This window comes from Microtus oregoni, unplaced genomic scaffold (assembly GCF_018167655.1).
Source record: "Microtus oregoni isolate MIOR12 unplaced genomic scaffold, Mior012 000052F_000, whole genome shotgun sequence".
Taxonomy (NCBI): Eukaryota; Metazoa; Chordata; class Mammalia; order Rodentia; family Cricetidae; genus Microtus; species Microtus oregoni.
The window spans coordinates 4,500,306-4,513,401 of NW_024543812.1; positions in this window are offsets into that span (position 1 = coordinate 4,500,306).

Below are 13,096 nucleotides of genomic sequence, written 5' to 3' on the forward strand. Positions count from 1 at the left end.
CAGGTGGTCTTTATCATTCAGAAAAGTACTGGGAAAAGTCTGATTGGAGGACAACTTGTTTTAGCTTTTGGAAATAGGAATGTCAATTTTGTTTATGTCTTTGCTACCATGCTGGTAGTCATTTAGAAGTGTAATACTGTTCAGCAGTGGTTTTACACAAGAACATTCCTAATAGAGTTGTTAGCAGTCCTACATGTATAATGATATTGGACATACATGGGGCCCTAGTGTTTTCCCTAAGTCTCTGCATATGTAACAGGCACTATTTTTCTTGAAGTGATATAAAAAAAAAAACTAAGAAAGAAGTAAATGCAGTGATCTATGGCTGTAAAGTTGTGGAGTTCCCTGACAACTAGGTAAAGTCCAGTTGTAAAGCACCTTGTTCCTGATACAGACATTTTACACAAAGAGATTTTACTTTTTGTCTTTATGCCTTTAAATTCAGGTATGGATAGGTCATCTTTTTCTGTAATAATGATGCAAGATAAGCACTTTAAACTGTATGTTAAAATTCCACGTACTTGGGAAGAATATCCTGGTTTGGAGCTAAAGGTTCAGATTAAGGAATTATGGCTGATAATATTCTAACCAATATCAGACTTCTTTAGGAACAAGATCCCTAGTAAACTATCCAATCCCACATTATCAGCTTAAAACACATCACTTTTTCTGTCCCCCTGTCTCTCTCTGTTTCTGTCTCTCTGTGACAATATTCACATACACAATCATAATTTAAAACAAGGTTTTTAAATTTGAGAGTGAGTAAAAAAGACGGAGGGTTCGAAATGATACGATGAGAGCACACACAGAGAAAATTCTAAAAGCAAAATAAGATTGAAGACCCTTCAGCTTGTGCTACAGGGGTGCCTGTGCACTCCTGGTTCTCGTCCCACCTGCCCGTTTTTTTTTTTTTTTTCCTTTTTTCCCCAGATCATCGGGCTACCAGGCGACCCTGTTTAGGTACTGAGGAGTTCCATCTGGACAGGCGACCAACCCAAAGCAGATCTCGCCCCAACTGCCAGTTTTTTTCCTTTTGTTCCCTAATCATCAGGCTACCAGGCAGCCCTGTTTAGGTACTGAGGAGTTTCATCTGGACAGGTGAGTGTGTGCGATCCAGGGGCGGATTTACCCGGAAGAGACCACAAACCCCCCTCCCCAAGATCCTTATGCAGGGCTGTCTTTCTTACACCCGACCCCCCCACCCACAAGCCTGTGTTATCTGCTAGGTTCTTTGCACAGGAACAGTTTTCTGCTCCTACACTAAGGCTACCCACCCAGAGCGGTGAGTGCTTGCCTACCAGGAGTCCTCAAGGACCATCCCTCCCGCCAAAAGGGAGCACGCAGCACCTTCAGCTTGTACTGCAGGGTGTCCTGTGTCCTACTCGTCCCTGCCCTGTCCCCAGAGTTCTCCCTTTTGTACGCAGGTCATTGGACTACCAGGCATCTATGTTTCGGTGCTGAGAAGTTCCATCTGGACTGGACGGTTCCTGCTTCTACCAGAGAGTCAGTCTCAGCAAAGACTGGACCAAGACACCAGGCCTCTCCTGGCTCCATTTGAAGGAAGAGATGGGAAGGCTCCAAGGCAAGAATTCCTCCAACAACATGAAAGGCAACATGACATCACCAGAATCCAGGGAACCCCAAAATAAGAAGAATTGTACACCCTACTCTAGAAGAATTAGAAGAAAGCGACTCAAGTGAATTATATGAAAATAATAGAAGACCTTAAACATAAACTGCCATAAACAATTAGAGATCACAAACAAAAAGGTAGAGGAAATGAATAAAGTGCTCAAAGATACCCAAGAAAACCAAGAGAAACAAGAAAAAGCAATCAAACAGGTGAGGGAAGTAGTTCAAGACATGAAGAATGAAATGGAAGTAATGAAGAAAACACAAACCGAGGGAAGCATGGAGATGGAAAATCTGGGTAAACAAACAGGAAATACAGAGACAAGTACTAACAACAGATTACAAGAGAGAGAAGAAAGAATTTCAGACACTGAAGATACCATAGAGAAAATAAACACACTGATCAAATAAAACAGCAAAACCAAAAAATTCTCACCACAAAACATTCAGGAAATCTGGGACACAATAAAAAGACCAAACCTAAGAATAATTGGGATAGAAGAAGGAGAAGAAGTACAGCTCAACAGTCCAGAAAATATATTTAATAAAATTATAGAAGAAAACTTTCCCAACCTAAAGAAAGATATTCCTTTGAAGGATCAAGAAGCATACAGAACACCGAATAGAGTTGACCAAAAAAAAAAAAAAAACAAAAACAAAAACAAAATCTCCTTGCCATATAATAATCAAAAAACAAAACATACGGAATAAATAAAGAATATTAAGAGCTGCAAAGGAAAAGGGTCAAGTTACTTATAAGGGTAAACCTATCAGACTTACACCTGATTTCTCTATGGAAACAATGAAAGCCAGAAGGTCCTGGATAGATGTACTGCAGAAACTATGAGACCATGGATGCAAGCCCAGACTCGTATACCCAGCCAAGCTTTCGTTCACTATAAATGGAGAAAACAAAATTTTCCAGGATAAAACAAATTTAAACAATACATAGCCACAAATCCAGCCTTACAGAAAGTAATAGAAGGAAAATCACAAACCAAGGAGTCCAACATTAACCACAATAACTCAAAGATCTGGAGACCCTTCACCAGCACAACTCAAAGAAAGGAAACACACAAACTCTACTACTAAAAAAGTGACTGGAATTAACAACCACTGGTCATTAATATCACTTAATGTCAGTGGGCTCAACTCACTTATAAAAAGGCACAGGCTAAGAGATTGGATACAAAAACAGGATCCAACATTCTGCTGTTTATGAGAAATACACCTTAACCACAAAGACAGGTACCAACTCAGAGTAAAGGGATGGGAAAAGGTTTATCAAGCAAATGGACCTAAGAAACAAGCAGGTGTAGCCATACTAATTTCTAACAAAGTTGACGTCAAACTTAAATCAATCAGAAGTGATGGAGATGGATGCTTTATGCTCATAACAGGAACAATTCATCAGGATGAAGTCTCAATCCTGAATATCTATGCCCCTCATATAAAAGCACCAACGTACATAAAAGAAACATTACTAAAACACAAGGCAGCCATCAAACTGCACACACTAATAGTAGGAGACTTCAACACTCCTCTCTCACCAATGGACAGGTCAATCAAACAGAAACCTAACAGAGAAATAAGAGAATTAATGGAGGTAATGAATCAAATGGACTTAACAGACATCTATTGAACAATCCACCAAAATAGGAAAGAATATACCTTCTTCTCTGCAGTTCATGGAACCTTATCGAAAATTGACCACATACTGGTTAAAAAAGCAAACTTCCACAGTTACAAAAAAAAAATATTTGTAACCCCCTGTATCTTATCAGATCACCATAGATTAAAGTTAGAATTCAACAACAATGCTATCCTCAGAAAGCCTACAAACTCTTGGAAACTGAACAGTCAACTACTGAACCACACCTGGATCAAGGAAGAAGTAAAGAAAGAAATTAAAGTCTTAATTGAATTCAATGAAAATAAAGAAATAACCTACTCAAACTTATGTGACACTATGAAAGCAGTCCTGAGAAAAAAGTTCATAGCACTAAGTGCCCACCTAAAGAAAACAGAGAAAGCACATAATGGAGACCTAACAGCCCACTTGAAAGCTCTAGAAAAAAAAGAAGCAAACTCACCTAGGAGGAGTAGAAGACTGGAAATAATCAAACTGAGGGCTGAAATCAACAAAATAGAAACACAGAAAACAATCCAAAGAATCAATGAAACAAAAAGCTGGTTCCTGGAGAAAATCAACAAGATTGATAAACCCCTATCCAAACTAATCAAACGGCAGAGAGAGAATACACAAATTAATAAGATCAGAAAAGAAAAGGGGGACATAACCACAGACACAGAAGAAATTCAGAGAATCATTAGATCTTATTACAAAAACCTGTATAACACAAAACTGGAAAATGTAAAAAAAATGGACACTTTTTTAGATAAATAACATATACCAAAGTTACACCAGGACCAGGTGCACAATCTAAATAGACCTGTTAGTCGCAAAGAATTAGAAGATGTTGTCAAAAACCCCCCTACCAAAAAAAGCCCAAGACCAGATGGTTTGAATGCGGAATTCTACCAGAACTTCCAAGAAGATCTAATGCCTATACTCCTTAATGTATTTCACAATATAGAAACAGAATAGGCATTTCGAAATTCCTTTTATGAAGCTACAGTTACTCTGATACCAAAACCGCACAAAGACTCAAACAAGAAAGAGAATTATAGGCCAATCTCACTCATGAACATCGATGCAAAAATCCTCAACAAAATACTGGCAAACCGAATCCAGGAACACATTAGAAAAATTATCCATTATGATCAAGTAGGCTTCATTCCTTAGATGCAGGGCTGGTTCAACATACGAAAATCTATTAATATAATTCATCATATAAATAAACTGAAAGAAAAAAACCATATGATCATTTCAATAGATGCTGAAAAAGCATTTGACAAAATCCAACATCCCTATATGATAAAAGTCTTGGAGAGATTAGGGATACAAGGGTCATAACTAATTATAATAAAAGCAATATACAGCAAGCTGACAGCTAACATCAAATTAAACAGAAAGAAATTCAAAGCCATCCCACTAAACTCAAGAACATGACAAGGCTGTCCACTCTCGCCATACCTCTTCAATATAGTGCTTGAAATTCTAGCAATAGCAATAAGACATCATAATGGGATCAAGGGGAATCGAATTGGAAAAGAAGAAGTTAAACTTTCGTTATTTGCAATGATAAGATAGTCTACATAAGCGACCCCCAAAACTCCACCAAAGAACGTTTACAGCTGATAAACAGCTTTAGTAATGTGGCAGGATACAAGATCAACTCCAAATAATCAGTCGCCCTCTTATACACAAAGGATATGGAAGCAGAGCGGGAAATTAGATAAGCTTCACCTTTCACGATAGCAACAAACAGCATAAAATATCTTGGGGTAACTCTAACCAAAGAAGTAAAACATTTATTTGACAAGAACTTTAAGGCATTGAAGAAAGAATTTGAAAAGGATACCAGTAAATGGAAGGATCTCCCCTGCTCTTGGATTGGGAGGATCAACATAGAAAAATTGGCAATTCTATCCAAGGCAATTTATAGATTCAATGCAATCCCCATTAAGGTCCCATCAAAAATCTTCACAGATCTTGAGAGGGCAATAATCAACTTTATATGGAAAAACAAAAAACCCAGGATAGCCAAAACAATCAAATACAATAAAGGATCTTCTTGAGGCATTACCACCCCTGACTTCAAACTCCATTACAGAGCTACAGTAATGAAAACAGTGTGGTAGTGGCATAAAAACAGAGAAGTCGACCAATGGAATCGTATAGAAAACCCAGATTTTAACCCACAAACCTATGAACACCTCATTTTCGATAAAGGAGCTAAAAGTATACAATGGAAGAAAGAAAGCATCTTCAAAAAATGGTGCTGGCACAACTGGATGTCAACCTGTAGAAGAATGAAAATAGACCCATATCTATCACCATGCACAAAACTCAAGTCCAAATGGATTAAAGACATCAATATCAGTCCCAACACACTGAACCTGATAGAAGAGAAAGTGGGAAGTACCCTATAACAGATGGGCACAGGAGATCACTTCCTAGGTATAACCCCAGCAGCACAGACATTAAGGGCAACATTGAATAAATGGGACCTACTAAAACTGAGAAGTTTCTGTAAAGCAAAGGACACTGTCACTAAGACAAAAAGGCAACCTACTGACTGGGAGTAGATCTTTACCAAACCCGCAACAGACAAAGTTCTCATCTCTAAAATATATAGAGAACTCAAGAAACTTGACTTTAAAATGCTAATTAACATAATTAAAAAAAAATGGGGCACTGAACTGAACAGAGAATTCTCAACAGAAGAAGTTCAAATGGCTAAAAGACACTTAAGGTCATGCTCAACCCCCTTAGCTATCAGGGAAATTCAAATCAAATCAACTTTGAGATATCATCTTACACCTGTCAGAATGGCTAAAATCAAAAACACCAAGGGTAGCCTTTGCTGGAGAGGCTGTGGAGGAAGGGGTACCCTCATCCATTGCTGGTGGGAATGCAATCTTGTGCAAACACTTTGGAAATCAGTGTTTCGGTTTCTCAGGAAATTCGGGATCAACCTACCCCTGGACCCAGCCATACCACTCTTGGGAATATACCCAAGACATGCCCTATCATATGACAAAAGCATTTGTTCAACTATGTTCATAGCAGTATTATTTGTAATAGCCAGATCCTGGAAACAACCTAGATGTCCTTCAATGGAAGAATGGATGAAGAAAGTGTGGAATATATACACAGTAGAGTACTATGCTGCGGTAAAAAACATTGACTTCTCGAATTTTGCATGCAAATGGATGGAAATAGAAAACACTATCCTGAGTGAGGTAACCCAGACCCAAAAAGATGAACATGGGATGTACTCACTCATAATTGGTTCCTAGCCATAAATAGGGGTCACGGAGTCTACAATTTGTGAACCTAAAGAAGCTAAATAAGAAGGTGAACCCAAGGAAAAACATATAATTATCCTTTTGGCTGTGGGAAGTAGACAAAATTGCCAGGGAGAAAAGTGGGATCTTGGGGGTGGAGTGGGTTGGGGGTAAGGGTAGATGGGGAAAGAATAGTGAGAAGGGGAGGATGGGGGGAACTTGGGGAAACAGTGTGATTGGGATAAAGGAAGCCTGGATAGGGGAGCCTGGAAGCACAATTTTTAGTTAGGGGATCCACCTTAGGGCTGGCAAGAGACTTGAACCTAGAGACTTGAACTCCTGAACCCAGGAGCCCAAGGCGATGTCCCCAGTTAGTTCCTTGGGCAGATGAGGATAGGGACCCTGAAATGACCCTATCCTAGAGCAATACTGACGAATATCTTGCATATCACCATAGAACCTTCATCTGGCGATGGATGGAGATAGAGACAGAGACCCACACTGAAGCACTGGACTGAGCTCACAAGGTCCCAATGAGGAGCAGAAGGAGGGAGAACATGAGCAAGGCCATCAGGACCACGAGGGGTGCACCCACCCACTGAGACAGTGGGGCTGATTTATTGGGAGCTCACCAAGGCCAGCTGGACTATGACTGAAAAAGCATGGGATAAAACCGGACTCTCTAAACATGGCGAACAATGAGGGCTGATAAGAAGCCAAGGACATTGGCAGGGGGGTTTGATCCTACTTAATGTGCTGGCTTTGTGGAAGCCTAGCCAGTTTGGATGTTCACCTTCCTAGACATGGACGGAGGGGGGAGCACCTTGGACTTTCCACAAGGCAGGGAACCCTGACTGCTCTTTGGACTGGAGAGGGAGGGGGAGAGGAGAGGTTGGGAGACGAGGGAGGAAAATGGGAAGCTGGGATTAGGGGGAAACTTTTTTTTTCCTTTTCTCTATAAAAAAATATTAAAAATTTTTAAAAAATAAAAAAACAAACAAACAAACAAAAAAAAAAAACAAATTCAGATTGAAGGTATATTTGTAAAAGAAAAGAACATTAGTGATGGGAAGGAGTCTGTCCATACTGAGAAGATTCACTTATACCATGAAGATGTAAAGACCTTATAGTGAGTCAAATTTCAGGAAAGATTTTTTTTGCCATTACTTACATACTTCCAAGACTGCTCTGAATCAGATAAACAAACAAACAAACTAAAATTTGATTTAAATAAATGGTTCATTTTTACTCTGACAGTCATTATTCTAAAGTGGCTTCCAAATTCTAATTAACAGATTAACTTAGAATTAAATTTTCACAAAAAGACCATATAAATTTAGAATGTAGTGTAAAAGCCATAATTGAGGCTCCTTCACGGAAGAAACTGTCTCACTAGCTTTCCAAAACTATGGCGTATGAATCTGAAAAGAATCTGCATGCAGCTGCCAATCTAATGCAGCTCTGGGGCTCTAAGAAGTATGACAAACTGTCCCAAGAGTATGATGCCAATAAGAGCTATAAGAGTAACTCTCCATTTTAAAGGACAAGATTTTCACTAGGTTGTGGGAACTTCAATTAACACATTTAATTTTAAAAGAGTAATAGTGCTAATTTATAATGTCTAGGTATTTATGTTTTATTATTAAAGAATTAAAATAGAATCAATTACTACAAAAATCATAATTCTTGTTGCTTTCAAAGGGAAAGGGAGGTTATTATAGAAATGTGCAGCATGGAGAGATTCCCAGGATCACTGGAATATTCTATTTATGTGAATGGAGAAGAAAGGAGTTTTATTTTGTAGTATTTCATTAAAAAAGTGGTACTAGTGCAGGTTCAAATAAACATCACTATCATCCCCTGTAAATTTGTTAGTAGTTCCAATTTTCAATATACACCCCAGGTTATCTTAATCTGATTCTCTCAGTGGACAGCATTTTAACAAGCCCTACAGGTGCTTCACGTGCTAGTTCAAATTTATGAATCCTGTATTAAGCCACATTTATTCTGTGAGGTTTGTTAATATTGTATTTTATTTTATAGTAAGAAAGAAAGTAAATAAGAAGTTTCAGAACCAGGTGTTATTTCAAAAGCAATGGGACACACTTTAAATATCCAGATATAAACTCTGTGTTTATAAGATAAAATGTGAATAAGCATATATCAACCACAGCACTTTGAACTCAGAGAGGTAAAATAAAAAGGTGAAATTAAATTTCAGTTCCTTTACATTCTTTGCTTAGTAATTTGAATTGATTCATTTTTTGTAACTTAAATAATTTTAAAGTTTGAAGTATTTTTCAAAATAATCACAAATGCTAAGTTTTTGGCTATGGGTTTCCAGAAACTAGATTCTTACAAGCTCTGGTATTTCACAAGATGTTAATATGCATGCATTTGAAATGTATGGTGATCAAATAATTGTGTAAATTACCTCTCTGACAAAGGTAACAAAGTTTCAGTGAGACCAGAGAAATAATCCCTGTTGTGATATATTATGATTACTGATGACTATAGTTCATAATTATTTGTTGTTTATTTGAAGCTTGCTAAAATAATTTTAAATATCCTCAGTATAAGGAACTGATGAGCATTAGAATTAACTCATATGCTAATTATTCATTTTCATCAACAATGTGTATGTACTGAAAAATCATACTTACATGACAAGTACAATCATTACTTTCAATAAAAATTTAAAAATGAATTTTAAATCATATATAGGAATTTGTGTAAATGTTACTAAGAATATAGATACATATTTAACTTAGCCAGTAATTTCAATTTGTTTAAGGCTATGAATATTTGTGTCATAAAATTCAAATACATCTCTGGAAGCTGCAACCAAGGAAGTGGAAATTTTCAGATCTTGCAAGTTTTTGGGACACAAATGAACAGATATTTTCTCAAATTGGTGTTCAGACCAGTTAAGTTTCTATCTTGAAATTAATCATAACACAGTATAAACATCATGGAAATCAACAGTATATCAAGATCCATCTCCAAAATGAATTCTTGAGTATTTTCAAGCATGCTACAGGGTAGCATGCTCAAAATTCCATGGAAAATTGAGAAATTTGGCTGAGATGACAACTATCATACTGAGATTTTTGTAGCGTTTTTCTTGAGCTAGTTAGCAATTTCCTCTATCAGATCAGCTGTACAGACCTTGTCCTGGACCTCAGTCTAGATGATCTTTCCGGAGTTCTCCTGCCAATCAGGCTCCATCTTCAACAAAAACTCTAGACTCTGAAAACTAAAAATCATATCAACTTACTTCTATACCTGTCAGAAAATGAACAAACATAATAGTAGCTCATTTGTGCATACCCATTTTAAGTTTCTGGCTGGGATAGCTCAAAGTTACTGGAGTTGTTTATTCCTTGTATCAGTCAACACTGAAAGATATAAGACCTCGGTCTCCTGGTGAAGGCCAGCTGCCTAACTTCATTCCATAGCATGCAGAAAAACAAAAGAAAGTTTCATGTGAACCAGCTATCCTTTGTATTAAAAATGCATATATATGTATGTATGTATACTGTGCATATATAATATATTGTAATATAAAACTATATAATACAATATAAAATATATAATTCTTCTTAACTGATAATGTTCAAGTTTCCTGTGCTCCATCCTACTTCTTCAGTCACTACTAAAATACCTAATCACCATAGTATTAATTACAGATGAGTTCAGTTCACACTGTACATTCTTTCCTGACTTGCTCAGTTACTTTACCTATACAGCCTAGGCCCAACTGCCCATCAATGGGCTTCGCCATCAGTGAACTAGGTCCTCCTACATTCAATAAAAATCAAGGAAATATCCCACAGAAACGCATATAGGCCAGTCTAGTACAGGCAATTTCTCAAGTGGACTTTAGTTTGTTTAAAGTTAACAAAATTTAACCAGCATAGGGTACTGAACAAACAAGAATAAGCCAATAGCTTTAGAGAAGTTTGGTTATATATTGAACCATATATATTATTAGAGGACAGAAATAGAAATCTTAGTCAATGAGCTATAAACCATATTTCTTAGTAACAGTTGTAAAATACCCTACAGGAATATTAAACTCAAACCTTGAAGTAAGGTTTTTAATTTCTCTTTCATGGACCTTAATATTCAATGTAAATATACTTATATGTATATTTATATATACTACTTCTATATGTATATGCCTATATGGAAACAAGCTATTTAAAGTTTTCAAGAATCTTTGGGAGCAATATATTTTAGATTTCATAAATTTTAGACTTTGAAACATCTGCATATACATAATGAAATATCTTAGGGATGCACACCAATTTTAAGAACAAAATTCATTTCATGGACATCTTTGGACATAGCCAAAAGTTCATTGTATGCATTGTTTTAGTGAATCTGCATTTAAAATGTTAGTGTTTTCATAAGGTAAGGTATGAAATTTTCCACTTGTAGCATCATGCCGGTGTTCCAAAAGTTTTGATTTAGAAGATTTGGATTAGAGATCAATATATACACATATATACATCAGAAGGTATATGTATATACTTGAATGAAGAATTCTCTTTACTCTAAACATTGCTTTAGTTGTACTCTACCCAATTTTATGTGTAAAATTTCTAGTATAATTTTCACTGAAGTTTTAATTGTATTGCTTGTTTATACTTTTAAATTCAAATACTATCATTATATTTTGGGGAGTTTTATTAAATTTTATTAAATACATTAATTTTTCCTTTTATTAAATATTTTTGAGTATTCATACATGATTATAATGTGTTTGTATCCAATGAATTTCCATTCCCTCTCCTATGTCCTTTCCCCTTTTTGCTTAGAACCACACAGGCTGTCTCTTTTTGGTTTCTTTCAATTTAATAGCTACCTAGTACATTTCATGCTGTCTGTGTGGGAATGATTACACCATCTCCTGGAACATAAGAGGCTATCAGGGGTTGTATTCTTGAAAAAAAGTGAACATATCTGCCTATTGGGATTTTTTTCTTCTTTTACCTGACTTAACATTGTATAAATCTTGTATGTTCTGTCTCAGTAATTGTAAATTCATGTGTTTAACAGCACTGTCATGTCTGGCAAATACCATTTCAGAGGAGACATCCACTTCTTCTAGCTCCTAGTCTTTTGACTCCCTCTTCCACTACAATTCCTAAACCTATGGGAGGATAAGTGGCTTTTTATTATTATTATTATTTATCTGTTTTGATTGGTATCTTACTTTATTGTGGTCCAGGAATATATTCTGAATAATGCTAATTCTTTGGAATTTATTTTGACTTCTTTATGTCATGGTGAAATATTGCCAACATATGCAATCTATATAGAAACTATATATAAATCTATATAGAAAATCAAAATCTATTTATAAGCCCAAAATTAATTGTCTTACGTGATATTATTTATAGGTACTTGCAGCTAAAATCATTGTAGTTACAATGAGACTTAATTTTATAAATTGTTTTTACTGCCTTTCTACACAGTTGGGAATTGTACAATTTTATCTTGATACTGATATTTTAAATCTGTAATATTTTATTTATTTAAATGAGCCTTCCTTAAGACTACTGTAGCAAAAGTTCTATAATTTTTCATTGGTAACCTATTACTTACATAGCATGAAGGAATAATCTGTTAGCATGTTATTATCATTTGAACTAACAACATTTTGAAAAGCAATGGAATGAATATAATATGAAAATTATTTAAACTGCATAATAAAAGTTAATACAAAAATACCAGATGTTACAAAAGTATTTAATTGTACATGTTTGTATGTATGTTATATCCTTTTGATTTTAGAATATCAATGTTTCCCATTAGTATAACCAATCTAAAACTACAGAAACAGAAATGCAAATATATTAATGTGATTCACCAATGTCATATTGCTTATATCAGAATCTAATTATCATTCTATAAAATATTTCCTGAATGTAGTTAGTTAATGGTAATACAAGATTTTACATGTTCATTTTGTTTTTATAAAACTTTCTCTTTTTAAAAAGACATAAATTATATATAAGTTTTATGACATGAAAAAGAATGAGATGGTGTGTCTTCAACCTGTCTTCCTCATAGTGATATCTGCCAAAACTATAATGCTGGGCTATAGCCAAGTCATTCAATAAAATAATTTCTACCACCTAAAGGTACCCCTTTTTCAAGACCATATTAAATTCTTTCTTGTCCCACTTTGAACCCAGAAAGCAAAATCTTAGTATTTTATCTAATGTCACTTAGCATAAGAGAAGGTAAGGCAAGATCTGGGAAAAAGTTCCCTGGCTTCAGATTTTGTTGTACTCCTTGATAGTAATGACAATGTTGTTAAAACGCCACTGTCAGTATAATGATAGAAATGTGCTAAGGCGGTGTTTATTATGAGCATATTAATAATCAGGCATGGAAATTAGAGACTTGATGCTTATCAAGAATTGTGTAACTTTCCACCATATTTAACATTAAATAATTATCCACTGAAAGGTTTTTGTTAGAAGAAATTAAGCTTGAGAGATGGTTCCGAAGTCAAAAAAAAAAAAAAAATGAAGCT